The sequence below is a fragment of the Rhinatrema bivittatum genome, chromosome 3, assembly GCF_901001135.1.
Source record: "Rhinatrema bivittatum chromosome 3, aRhiBiv1.1, whole genome shotgun sequence".
NCBI classification, from domain to species: domain Eukaryota; kingdom Metazoa; phylum Chordata; class Amphibia; order Gymnophiona; family Rhinatrematidae; genus Rhinatrema; species Rhinatrema bivittatum.
Genome location: NC_042617.1, coordinates 198,445,112 through 198,460,011, shown reverse-complemented (window position 1 = coordinate 198,460,011; position 14,900 = coordinate 198,445,112). Strand labels below are relative to the sequence as shown.

The 14,900-nt window shown below is 41.0% G+C and overlaps 1 protein-coding gene across 1 annotated transcript in view; it reads left to right on the top strand.

Annotated features, from left to right (window-relative positions):
• Positions 1-14,900, top strand: part of PRKD3 (protein kinase D3) — a 218,111-nt gene that overhangs the window by 160,561 nt on the left and 42,650 nt on the right.

Sequence of the window (14,900 nt, the reverse complement as noted above, 5' to 3'; positions counted from 1 at the left end):
CCAGTAGTAATATAACTAGCTTGCAAAAATCTTTCAAAATAAATGCGATCTAAAAAAACATATTTAGCAGCTTGAAAATGGATTATACATTTACAGGGAAAATGCAAAACAAATGTGCCCAGAGAAAAAATTCTAGCTTTCTTTAAAAGAAAAACTTTTGTCCTAATCTTAGTTTCCCTCACCACATCAGGAAAGAGGGAATTGTTTTGATCCAAAAAGATGTATTAGCAATACGAAAGAAAAGCTTCATTGTCCATTGTTTATTCATTTCCTTGATGAAAATTACCAAGAGAATAGATCTTTCTAAATTTTCAGAACTGGCTTGTTCTAAAAAAGAAGAGATATCCTTAGCTTGACCAGAGGAAACCTGTAAATTGACCTCAAGAGAAGAACTTTTATCAGACAAATAATATACTTTTACAAAATCAGGAATAACTTCCTTGGAGACCCTGAGAAAGTCCAAATAGAACTTCCTTAGCAACTCCAAGGGAGGAGCCTGGCATGGAAAACCTAGAAGGAAATAAATCAAAACAGCTAGAATCCCAACGTATAAGGCTCAATACTAGTGTAAATACACAGCGTGATATTATTCATCAGCAGACCTCATACAAGGTATACATATTTGATGCTAGTTAGCATAGTAGCATAAGTATACCGATATTATAATCATAGGTCAGATAGTGTCCATCAAAAAATTTTTAAAGTTTTTTCTTATGCACAAGTGAGACATTAAAATGGCCCATTGGCCCATCAAAAATTGTATAGCATTGCAAAATTAGCACTTAGCTTTTTTGTTATCGAGGACATAGCAGAGACATGGACGTGAGGACATGCACAGCGTCAAGCCCTTTCGGCTTCAAAAGCCTTCTTCAAGGGCCAATGATATCTGCAATTTAAACACATCCATAGTAAAGCATAGTAACAACTCAACAACTATATATACACTTTATGCAGCAATGATACCAACGGGAAGATAAAAGAACAGCATCTTCAGATGATAGCGTTTTCTCCTCTGCCGGAAAGGACGCAATCGCGCCATTTTTCAAGTGTCTATGACCAATGAGAAAGCAGACACCACCCAAGACGTAACGTAATAGTTGCTAGGCAATTCCTAACAAAAGGAGACTCCACCCAAGACATGACGTAATGGTTACTAGGCAATTCATAACAATGAATACCATTCGATGGCCGCATTGAGTCCGTCTGGGTATGTACACTGGAGCTGAAATATCCAACGTTGTTCACGGGTATTAAGGAGTTTCTGGAGGTCTCCCCCCTCTCTTAGTAGGAAATATACGATCGATAATCCGCCATTTTAGGTCTGTAAACTGATGATGATGGTCAAGACAGTGCTGGACTATAGGTGCATTAACTTTGCCTGTGTTCAAGCAACTACGATGTTCGATTAATCGTGTTTTAATGTTGCGCTTCGTTCTTCCCACGTAAATTTTAAAACATGGACATATAATAATATATATAACATGGGAAGTAAGACAGGTAGAATGAAAATAAGCTTCATGCATTATGCCAGCATTGTCAATCCAATTCGGACCATCAAGAGATTGTGCGCACATAGTGCACTTCCTGCAGGCCCAATGACCAAGAGGTTCATCTGTAGTTGCAGGTACATCAACATGTGTCCGGGTTTGAGTTAACAGATCCCATAGATTCTTTCCTCTGCTGAAAGCAATAAGCGGAAACTCTTGGAAAACTTGATGGGTCTGTACAATATACCAATGCTCACATATGATCTTAACAATATCATGAGATCTAGAGGAATATCGAATCGTGCATACCAAAGGAGGATCCAGCCGTCCTTCTACAGGCTCCAACAGTAGCCATTCTCGGTGAGCATTAAATGATCTTTTTAGCGCTTTTTTAATCACAGCCGGGGGATATCCACGATGTAGTAGTCTGGATGCCAAACCTTGAGCTTGAATGTTAAACTCAGCTTTCTCAGAACAGAGTCGCCGGAGGCGTAGAAATTGGCCAATTGGAAGGCTCTTCTTTAAGCTGTATGAATGAAAACTAGAGAAATGAAGAAGTGTATTTCTGTCCATAGGTTTTTTATACAGAGTAGTAGTAAAATGATCATTGTCTAAGGTAATGAAAATATCCAAAAAAGAAATATGAGAGTGATGAAATTGCATTGAAAAAACAAGATTAGAATCTAGAGTATTTAACCACTGTAAAAAATCATTGAGATGTGGAACATCGCTATGCCAAAGAAAAAATATGTCATCGATATAGCGATGGAAATCCCTCCCCTAAGGGAGGAATAGCAATCTGTAGGGAACTGCCTCCTATGGGTCTGCTAAGGAATGGCAATGTTAATGTAGACTGCAGAGTTGGCAATCTGTACCAGCGGAGTACTGGAGATGGTGCTCAGCTGGACAGAAAGTAAATAGGTGAATCCTTGGACCGATGGCAGATGACAGTGCCCTCAGGAGGGAGTCCCGAGAGGGACCACCGGCTAGGCTGGAGTATGGAGACAGACACAGATAGTTCTTTATTAGATAAGCAGTATAACCACCAGAGGTGGCAGTAGTGAGCTGGTATGCCTGGCAGGGCTGAAGTCCCTCAGAGACTAAAACTGCGATTCCCAGGTTGCTGAGCTGCAAAGAGACTGTAGATAGTGAATAGACAGGATATGCAGATATACATAGCCAGTACTAGATGGTATCTCACACAAGGTTTTGATAGGGCTCAGTAGTTGGAAAGGGTTAGGCCCTCGAGGAGCGAGTACATGGTTCCAGGGAAGTTCTGAGAGAGCGGTGGTCACTTACACTAATCTGTATCTGGAATAGCTTCTAGTGAAATAGAGAATGTTCGGAGTGTTCAGGAACCAAGGCCCTTGAGGAGCGAGTGCCGGTTCCTAATTACCATCTGAAATAGTAACTCACAATGTCTGTAGATGCAATGGCCTCTGGACAAGGAGAATCTTCAGAGTGTTCAGGAACATAGGTCCACGAGGAGCGAGTACCGGTTCCTGTCTGTAGTCTGAAATAATAACTCACAATGTCTGTACCTGCAATGACTTCTGGGCAAGGAGAATCTTCAGAGTGTTCAGGAACATAGGTCCACGAGGAGCGAGTACCGGTTCCTGTCTGTAGTCTGAAATAATAACTCACAGTGTCCATCTCTTGCGATCGCTTCCAGGCAATGGAGAGTCTTCAGAGGGTTTAGGAACATGGGCCCTCAAGGAGCAAGTACCGGTTCCTTTCTGTAATATGAAATAGAGAAAGAGAATGAGGACCCCGATGAGCGGGTACCCCTGGTAGGTCCGGAGAGGCAATGCTGCAAGAGTGAAGTGGGTCCGAAGGAATCCCGCAAACAATCCTGTGGTGCAAGGTAGTCTTTGGACAGCTGAAGCTAGTCCAATCGGAGTCCTTGCTAACTCGAGTTGTTAGCAAAAGAAAAGACCTTTTATGTTGGAAGCGGATGACGTCAATACAGGGGGACGGCCCTGAGGTTCGCGCCCTTGCTGGTACATACTTCGGAGCGCGCGCACCTTATGTCATCAGGAACAAGGCGGATCCGCAGCATTGAGCCAGTCAGGGGATGCAGGGGAGAAGCGTCATGGAGACGCTGCGGCATCAAGCCGTCCATCAGGCACGGAGGGAGTCGCCACACAGGTAGAGAGGGTGGAGCGAGGGCGAAAGCAGGCACAAATGCAACACAACTTGAGGCCCACTTGCCCGATGTTCACGTCAATCTTCTGTTAGTCATTTGTTCCTGTCAGATTTTCACTCTCAGGCCTTCACCCACAGGGAGTTTTCCACTACTCTAGTTTCGCTGGGTCCCTAAAGTTGAGACTATTCTGTAAGAACTTGACCTCGTCCATTTGCCCTTTGTGACCTCATGACCCTCCATCATAAGTTTTGGACAGCTCCAAATGCAGTCCAGATGTCTCCCAGAATCTCTCCAAACTGGGGTCAGTTTGAGGTTCTCATGGCCAGAATTGCAGACAGGCCTAGGCTGCAGAGGATTTTGAGTGAGCCATAGTTTGAGCCAAAGTCTCTATGTTGATTTCAGACTTAGGCTCACATATATCATTACACTGAACTCAGAGACCTGAGATTCAGTAATCGGAGTTCGCACAATCGCCTGTAATTCAAATTTATAACAACTTTAATATTTCTGTGGTATCAGCATTAAAATACATAAAATGATGAGCCACAGGCTCCTAAGAACATAAGAAGAACATAAGAAATTGCCATGCTGGGTCAGACCAAGGGTCCATCAAGCTCAGCATCCTGTTTCCAACAGAGGCCAAACTAGGCCACAAGAACCTGGCAATTACTCAAACACCAAGAAGATCCCATGCTACTGATGCAATTAATAGCAGTGGCTATTCCCTAAGTAAACTTGATTAATAGCAATTAATGGACTTCTTCTCCAAGAACTTATCCAAACCTTTTTTGAACCCAGCTACACTAACTGCACTAACCACACACTCCGGCAACAAATTCCAGAGCTTAATTGTGTGTTGAGTGAAAAAGAATTTTCTCTGATTAGTCTTAAATGTGCTACTTGCTAACTTCATGGAATGCCCCCTAGTCCTTCTGTTATCCGAAAGTGTAAATAACAGATTCACATCTACTCGTTCAAGACCTCTCATAATCTTAAAGACCTCTATCATATCCCCCTCAGCCGTCTCTTCTCCAAGCTGAACAGCCCTAACCTCTTCAACCATTCCTCATAGGGGAGCTGTTCCATCCCCTGTATCATTTTGCTTGCCCTTCTCTGCACCTTCTCCATCGCAACTATATCTTTTTTGAGATGCGGCGACAAGAATTGTACACAGTATTCAAGGTGCGGTCTCACTATGGAGCGATACAGAGGCATTATGACATTTTCCATTTTATTAACCATTCCCTTCCATATAATTCCTAACATTGTTTTCTTTTTTGACTGCTGCAGCACACTGAGACGACGATTTTAAAGTATTATCCACTATGATGCCTAGATCTTTTTCCTGGGTGCTAGCTCCTAATATGGAACCTAACATCGTGTAACTACAGCAAGGGTTATTTTTCCCTACATGCAACACCTAGCGCTTGTCCACATTAAATTTCATCTGCCATTTGGATGCCCAATCTTCCAGTCTTGCAAGGTCCTCCTGTAATGTATCACAATCTGTTTGTGATTTAACTACTATGAATAATTTTGTATCGTCCACAAATTTGATAACCTCACTTGTCGTATTCCTTTCCAGATCATTTATATATATATTGAAACACACCGGTCCAAGTATAGATCCCTGAGGCACTCTACTATTTACTCTTTTCCATTGAGAAAATTGACCATTTAATCCTACTTTCTGTTTCCTGTCTTTTAACCAGTTTGTAATTCACGAAAGGACATCGCCTCCTATCCCATGACTTTTTAGTTTTCTTAGAAGCCTCTCATGAGGGACTTCGAAAATCCAAATACACTACATCTACCGATTCACCTTTATCCACATGTTTATTAACCCCTTCAAAAAATGAAGCAGATTTGTTAGGCAAGACTTCCCTTGGGTAAATGCATGTTGACCTTGTTCCATTAAACAATTTCTTTCTATATGCTCTACAATTTTGATTTTTAGAATAGTTTCCACTATATTTCCTGGCACTGAAGTCAGGCTCACTGGTCTATAATTACCCGGATCGCCCTTGGAGCCCTTTTTAATTATTGCAGTTACATTGGCCACCCTCCAGTCTTCAGGTACAATGGATGATTTTAATGATAGGTTACAAATTTTAACTAATAGATCAGAAATTTCATTTTTGAGTTCCTTCAGTACCCTAGGATGCATAGCATCTGGTCCAGGTGATTTGCTACTCCTTAGTTTGTCAATCTGGCCTACTACATCTTCCAGGTTCACAGTGATTTCGTTCAGTTCGTCTGACTCATCACCCTTGAAAACCATCTCCAGAACTGGTATCTCCCCAACATCCTCATTAGTAAACACAGAAGCAAAGAATTCATTTAGTCTTTCTGCAATGGCCTTATCTTCCCTAAGAGCCTCTTTAACCCCTTGGTCATCTAATGGTCCAGCCGACTCCCTCACAGGTTACTTGCTTCGGATATATTTTAAAAAGTTTTTATTATGAGTTCTTGCTTCTATGGCCAACTTCATTTCAAATTCTCTCTTCGCCTGTTTTATCAATGTTTTACACTTAACTTGACAATGCTTATGTTTTATCATATTTCTTCAGATGGATCCTTCTTCCCATTTTTGAAGGATGTTTTTTTGGCTAAAATAGCCTCTTTCACCTCACCTTTTAACCATGATGGTAATCGTTTTGCCTTCCTTCCACCTTTCTTAATACGTGGAATACATCTGGACTGTGCCCATAGGATTGTATTTTTAAACAATGTCCATGCCTGTTGAACACTTTTAACCTTTGCAGCAGCACCTTTCAGTTTTTTCTAACTATTTTCCTCATTTTATCAAAGTTTCCCTTTTGAAGGTTTAGTGTTAGAGCTGTAGATTTACTTATTGTCCCCCTTCCAGTTATTAGTTTAAATTTGATCATGTTATGATCACTATTGCCAAGTGGCCCCACCACCGTTACCTCTCTCACCAAATCCTGCGTTTCACTAAGAATTAAATTTAAAATAGCTCCCTCTCTTGTTGGTTCCTGAACCAGTTGCTCCATGAAGCAGTCATTTATTACATCCAGGAACTTTATGTCTCTAGCAAGTCCTGATGTTACATTTACCCAGTCAGTATTGGGGTAATTGAAATCTCCTCCTCCTGTTCTCCTGACAAGATGGTTGAGACGTCTGGTCCTGTCTGAATGGGTAAATGACTCTTGTTAAATCAATTCTTACATGCCCCTGAGGAAGGGCGATGTCAATATTTGGCTGTTAAGAGTCAGAGTTAGAGTCATCTTTGCTATTATGGATGGAGGACTATTTTAAAGAATAAGAAAGGAAAAAACTTCAAAAAAATAATTTGATGTATTAAAATATGATGAAGGTGGATGATTGAAAAGACCGGTTAGAGTGTATTTTAAGAGACATATAACGTCAGGCTTGCTGACACCTTCTTAGGCTATAATTTAAAATATATTTTGGGTTCCACATTTTTGTTGTTTGATTTGTTGTTGTGGTTGACCACTGACTCTTTTGTGTGAGTAAGGTAATTGAAATCTCCCATTGTTATTGGTTAGCTTCCCTGATTTCTTTTAGCATTTCATCCTCTGTCTGACCATGTTGTCCTGGTGGACGGTAGTATACTCCTATCACTATACTCTTACCCAACACACATGGGATTTCTACCCATATAAATTCTACTGAGCATTTAGTCTCTTGTATGATCTTTACCCTGTTGGACTCTATACCCTCCCGGACATAAAGTGCTAAATCCCCACCAAGCTGATCCTCCCTATCATTGCGATATAATTTGTACCCTGATATAGCACTGTCCCATTGGTTATCCTCCATCCACCAAGTCTCTGTGATGCCAATTATGTCAATCTCATCATTTACTGCTATACACTCTAACTCTCCCATCTTACTTCTTAGACTTCTGGCATTGGCTTACAGAGATTTCAAAGTGTGTTTTTTGTTTGTATTAACAACCGGTTTTTCAGTTGTTAGGGATAATTTGGAAATCATTAGCTTGGGTGATTTTTTACATATAGGCACATGGACTACGTGTGTTTTTATTGGAACCTCTCTGTTGGGATGCCCTAACTCTCCTGTTTCATTAGTATCCTTCAAGGATACATTTCTCCGAACCATGGACTGCAGAGATAACAGCTGCATAACAAACGCTCACTTTTCCTTTTCCTTTAGCTGTGCATTAGGATCAGTATCTCTTCTTGCAGCAGACCATATGCATTAACCATTCCTCAAAAAATAATCTCATCTGTACTCAGACAGGTAAACTGAGTTCTTCAAAGAAGGAAATTTGCAGAGAAGAGCAATGATCTCCCATAAGTAGTTGTGCCTGTGCCCCCTCCCAGGTACACTAGGCTAGTTCCTTGGAGTATTACTTTGACCCCTCAGCATTCGTTGTAACTGAAAGGACCTGTGGACTGACAAAACCTGGGATAACCCAGAACTCAGGATGGGTCCATCTTCTCATAGTATCTCTCTCCCTGAATCTCCATTCAGAAGTCTGACTTACATACCCAAAACACACTTCCCATTAGAGTGGGATGGGAGGGTCTTGATTGGGTTGGTTGGCGTGGAGAAGAGAGAAGGGTAGGTTTCTGCAAGGGACCTTTGTTTCTAGTATATTTTTACACCTTGTGGTGTGAGCAAGGAATGTGGCTTTTTGGGCCTATAGTCCCACAATAATTTCTATTTTTGGGGTTTTAGGAGAAAGAGGCATTGACTGATAGGATCGACATTTGTTTCACTGAGGTAGGGATGAGGGATCGGGTCAACAGACCTGCTCTTTTTTTTTCCACTAGGAATTGCTACCTGTTCTTTGAATACAGCCGGTTAAGGTTAAAGTTCCTGGAAAACTTTGAAAACTAACTAGCGATATGCAAACGTAGCCAGTTTTACGACCTGAACAATTTTATTCAAAGATATTCAGCAAGATGTTTATCCCTCTAAATATCACTGATAATCTAACTTTAGTCAGATAAATTATCCATTTTAGGTGCTTTTTGAAAATTGATTTCATTGAATCCAATGATTCTGATGAGACATTTTTGGGATTTTGACATTGGATGAGGACTTTGCCTATTGCATCAGAGAAAAATGCAGAGGGCCCATGGGCTCCGTGCTATTGCTGAACAAGCAGGGACTCATAGATTCAGAGGTAAATCATATTTCAGTGACTAAGCATGTTCAAGGGGGAGCATTGCCATGGTATTGTGGGCAGGAGAGATACCCCTGCCTTGTCATCTACCATCCGCTCAAAGTGGATTCCATGAGGGATTGTTAGTGCGGAGGTACTTTCTACCAATGGAGAACCAATATTTTGTGGTGGGGCCGCTTGGCAATAGTGATCATAATATGATCAAATTTGAATTAATGACTAGAAGGGGGACAGTACGCAAATCCATGGCTCTCATGCTAAACTTTCAAAAGGGAAACTTTGATAAAATGAGAAAAATAGTTAGAAAAAAACTGAAAGGAGCAACTACAAAGGTAAAAAATGTGCAAGAGGCATGGTCATTGTTAAAAAAAATACCATCCTAGAAGCACAGTCCAGATGTATTCCACACATTAAAAAAGGTGGAAAGAAGGCAAAATGATTACCAGCATGGTTAAAAGGGAAGGTGAAAGAAGCTATTTTAGCCAAAAGATCTTCATTCAAAAATTGGAAGAAGGATCCAACAGAAGAAAATAGGATAATGCATAAGTGTTGGCAAGTTAAATGTAAGACATTGATAAGACAGTCTAAGAGAGAATTTGAAAAGAAGTTGGCCGAGGGGCAAAAACTCACAGTAAAAACTTTTTAAAATATATCCGAAGCAGAAAACCTGTGAGGGAGTCAGTTGGACCGTTAGTCACTGTTGTCTATTTAATATTTATTCTCATGTTCTGAAACTCCGTTTATTGTAACGCCTCACCGCAATAGTTTTGTTTTATGTAAACCAACCTGATTTGATATTTGTATCGAGAATGTCGGTATATAAAAATGCTAAATAAATAAATAAATAAATAAATAAATGATCGAGGGGTTAAAGGGGCATTTAGAGAAGATAAGGCCATCGCGGAAAGATTAAATGATTCCTTTGCTTCGGTGTTTACTGAAGAGGATGTTGGGGAGTTACCTGTACTGGAGAAGGTTTTCATGGGTAATGATTCAGATGGACTGAACCAAATCACGGTAAACCTAGAAGATGTGGTAGGCCTGATTGACAAACTGAAGAGTAGTAAATCACCTGGACCGGATGGTATACACCCCAGAGTTCTGAAGGAACTCAAAAATGAAATTTCAGACCTATTAGTAAAAATTTGTAACCTGTCATTAAAATCATCCATTGTACCTGAAGACTGGAGGATAGCTAATGTAAACCCAATATTTAAAAAGGGCTCCAGGGGCGATCCAGGAAACTGCAGACTGGTTAGCCTGACTTCAGTGCCAGAAAAAATAGTGGAAAGTGTTCTAAACATCAAAATCACAGAACATATAGAAAGACATGGTTTAATGGAACAAAGTCAGCATGGCTTTCCCCAAGACAAGTCTTGCCTCACAAATCTGCTTCACTTTTTTGAAGGAGTTAATAAACATGTGGATAAAGGTGAACCGGTAGATGTAGTGTACTTGGATTTTCAGAAGGCGTTTGACAAGGTTCCTCATGAGAGGCTTCTAGGAAAAGTAAAAGACATGGGATAGGTGGCGATGTCCTTTCGTGGATTAGAAACTGGCTAAAAGACAGGAAACAGAGAGAAGGATTAAATGGACAATTTTCTTAGTGGAAGGGAGTGGGCAGTGGAGTGCCTCAGGGATCTGTATTGGGACCCTTACTTTTCAATATATTTATAAATGATCTGGAAAGAAATACGACGAGTGAGGGAATCAAATTTGCAGATGTTACAAAATTGTTCAGAGTAGTTAAATCACAAGCAGATTGTGATAAATTGCAGGAAGACCTTGTGAGACTGGAAAATTGGGTATCGAAATGGCAGATGAAATTTAATGTGGATAAGTGCAAGGTGATGAATATAGGGAAAAATAACACATGCTATAGTTACACAGTGTTAGGTTCCATATTAGCTGCTAGCACCCAAGAAAGAGATCTAGGCGTCATAGTGGATAACACATTGAAATCGCCGGTTCAGTGTGCTGCGGCAGTCAAAAAATCAAACAGAATGTTGGGAATTATTAGAAAGGAAATGGTGAATAAAACAGAAAATGTCATAATCCCTTTGTATCACTCCATGGTGAGATCACACCTTGAATACCTTGTACAATTCTGGTCGCCGCATCTCAAACAAGATATAATTGCGATGGAGAAGGTACAGAGAAGGGCTACCAAAATGATAAGGGGAATAGAACAGTTCCCCTATGAGGAAAGACTAAAGAGGTTAGGACTTTTCAGCTTGGAGAAGAGACGGCTGAGGGGGGATATGATAGTGGTGTTTAAAATCATGAGAGGTCTAGAACGGGTAGATGCGAATCGGTTATTTACTCTTTCAGATAATAGAAAGACTAGGGGGCAGTCCATGAAGTAAGCTTGTGGCACATTTAAAACTAATCGGAGAAAGTTCTTTTTCACTCAATGCACAATTAAACTCTGGAATTTGTTGCCAGAGGATGTGGTTAGTGCAGTTAGTATAGCTGTGTTTAAAAAAGGATTGGATAAGTTCTTGGAGGAGAAGTCCATTACCTGCTATTAATTAAGTTGACTTAGAAAATAGCCACTGCTATTACTAGCAACAATAACATGGACTTTACTTATTTTTTGGGTACTTGCCAGGTTCTTATGGCCTGGATTGGCCACTGTTGGAAACAGGATGCTGGGCTTGATGGACCCTTGGTCTGACTCAGTATGGCATGTTCTTATGTTCCTAACTGGGAAGTATGTCACACGAGGAAAGAAAGTCAGACATTTCTCCAACACTTCCATGAACTATCCTATAACAAGAAAACATCTAGCAGAGGCTGGTAGTCTGGAGACACCATCCACCACACAAAAAAAGACTGCACAGTCATGGGATAGGTGAACCCCATATCACACCCTGATCTCCTTTCCTCTTCAACCCTTGATGGCACCGATGGGCAGTCTAGGTCATAAAGGCAGCACCAGGGCTTCCTAGAAGAAGATGGTGAGAGGTATGCTCTATTGTCCTTGGGCAGGAGGTAGGCAACCTCCAGAATGCTCACATGCCACATCAAGGAAATGATAGTGCTTGATGAGCAGTCCTTGTAGATGGTTGAGGATGTTAGCTTTAGATAGCTATTCACTCTTTTAGTCCCAAGCTACAAGGTACCCAGCAGGAGAACATATAGCAGTTGCATGTGCAATCCATGTAGGCTTAATACCATGCCGGCATGCAGGCACAGCTGCCCAAGGCATTTCACTATTGACCTCTGGACAAACCAAAATGCAGCATATGCTTACCTGTCTATTACTATAGAATTGGAATACTCTTGTAGAAGCCAAAAGTCCACAGCAAGCAACAAACAATGATTTGGCTAAAGAAGGAACTCTATATATGTTCTCTAGCAACCATCATACATGGCCACAGTGAGCTGAGTGGCTTATATGTACAAGCTCGTATGGCTACTGGGCTTGAATAATCATCGGTTGCGGAGAATCTTAAAAAGTGCTGCCACTAGGTGCCAAACAACTACCGTGTGAGCACTTATCTGATTCCACATGTAGAAGATTTATGCATATAACCCTGAAGGGCTGCTCCAACACTGCGGTGTTTCGGAGTGTTAGACTCCTTCCTCAGGGATCCTCTCTTGCCGCATAGAACTATATAAATTTTTTCGAACATTGATGATCAAACATTTTTTTTCCAAAAATTCTGATACCACCCAAGACTGTTCGATCATCAAAACCAAATCCCGTTGGATACCACCTGGGATCGTAGATGAACAGATAAAGGCTTTCCAAACACTTGTCCTTCAGGAAGTATCTGAGATCGAATCCAGACATCATCATACATATTTTAATCTGTCAGCCGCAGAGAATCTAGCATTAAAGACACTAGCAGACAATACTGAAATTGTCATTAAACCAGCTGACAAGGGTGGCGCCATTGTCATCTTGGACCACGATGAATATCGTCAAGAAATACTGCGTCAATTAAATGATAGTAAATACTATCAGTTATTAGAGGATGACCCGACTGTCACCCTAACCACCAAGATTGATGCATTGCTCAATGTTGCACACCAACAAGGCTTTCTCACCCTCAAAGAGTTCAATTTTCTAAAGGTGGCCTCCCCGCGGATCCCAGTTATTTATGGGGTCCCCAAGATCCATAAAACTTTAACACATCCCCCTTGTCGCCCCATAGTGTCAGCCAACAGTTCCATTCTAGAACCTCTGGCAAAATTCATGGATCTCTTCTTACGCACTTCAGTTACAAATGCAGCGTCATACATTCAAGATACCTCTCACATGCTTAATAAACTTTCCACACTTACAGACACATCTAGAGCACATTTTTTGGTCAGCCTTGACATTGAGGCGTTATATACAAATATCCCCCAATCAGATGCACTTCAACTAGTGAAGGAGGTGGTCGAATGTAGAATGAGACCACACCGGATCCCATCCGATTTTTTAGTGGCCCTTTCAGAGATTATATTACACAACAACTTTTTCTCGTACGAACAGAAATTCTATTTGCAAACCCACGGGGTTGCAATGGGCTCTCCTATAGCCCCTGATGTCGCAAACCTTTATGTAACAAGATTCGAAGAAGAGCATGTTTATTATTCACCACATTTTCAATCTGTTCTGCTGTGGTCTCGTTACATCGATGACATTTTTTTCATTTGGACGCAGTCAGAAACACAATTACTTCAGTTTCACCAATGGCTCAATCAGATTGATCCACACCTTAAATTCACCATATCATATCACCAGGATCAACTTTCATTTCTGGACATTCAAATCAACAAACATCAGTCAGGCATCACCACGACTCTCTTTAGAAAACCTACGGATCGTAACAACTACCTACGCTTTGAAAGTCATCACCCCAGGAAATTTAAGGAGGGACTGCCAGTTGGCCAATTTTTTCGGCTGCAAAGACTCTGTTCAGATAATAGTGACTTCCATTTGCAAGCACGTCTCCTTTCGAATAGATTTTCAGAAAGAGGATATCCATCTTCTGTCATCCGCAAGGCATACAAGAGAGCTACATTTTCGGATAGAACCCAATTATTACAATATAAGCAACGGAATGAGACGCCGAGTCTAATTTGTGTTCTCTGACATACAGAGCTCACATCTCACATTAAGCAGGCCATTATTTCCAACTGGCATGTTCTGAGTCCACTCTCGGTTTTTCATGAACCCCCTATGTTCGCCTATTCACGAGGCACTAATATTAAGCAAAGAGTTGTCAGAGCTGCATTACAACCCCATTCCACGATCACATCTGGTGAATTTTACAGTGTGTGGCAGATGCTCTGTATGCTCTTCAGCCATCGTTGGTTCTCATTGGACAGATCCCCAAACAGGATATCGTATCACACATAAACATACAGTAAATTGCAATACTGATTTTGTGATTTATGCACTTTTGTGTCCCTGCAACAAAATATATGTTGGACGTACAAGGCGTAAGATCCGGACACGCCTAATAGAACATCGCAGCAGAATCAACAACAGAGATGTTAAAGCTCCGGTCGTTTCACATTGCATATCACAAACGCACACTTTTGAAGATCTCAAGTGGCTTATTTTGGAACACGTGCCTCCACATTGGAGAGGAGGGGACAGAGTCTCACAATTGAATTATAAAGAAAACCGCTGGATTTTTCAATTACATTCCACTGAACCCCGAGGTCTCAATGAAAAGGTGGAATGGTTTTCCCTGATTTGACTAATACAGCTCATACTCCAACCCTATTATTAGAATGATACATTGCAGAGTTGATACATTGATTGTAGAGTTGATACACTGAATCTCCAATCCTATTATTAGAATGATACATTGTAGAGATGGTTTCTGTTATGCATAGTTCCTTTGAACTATGCATAGTTCCTTTGAACATCGATAAGTTTCATTTTAAAATTAAAGCCCCTTTACACGTTAGTATTCACATTCAGCAAGCCCACATATACGTACTAGTTTCCCCCTGTGAGTCTTTTTCAAGATGGCCGCCTGTCAGACGTCATTACCCATTTAAGGTGAGTCATCCAAAGCACAGTATTCCCCACACGTATTCCCCCTCAAAATGGCCGTTTTCTGACGTCATTTCCCTTATACGGAGCTCAAAGTTTTCTTCCTGCAATCAGCGCTTCAGCGTC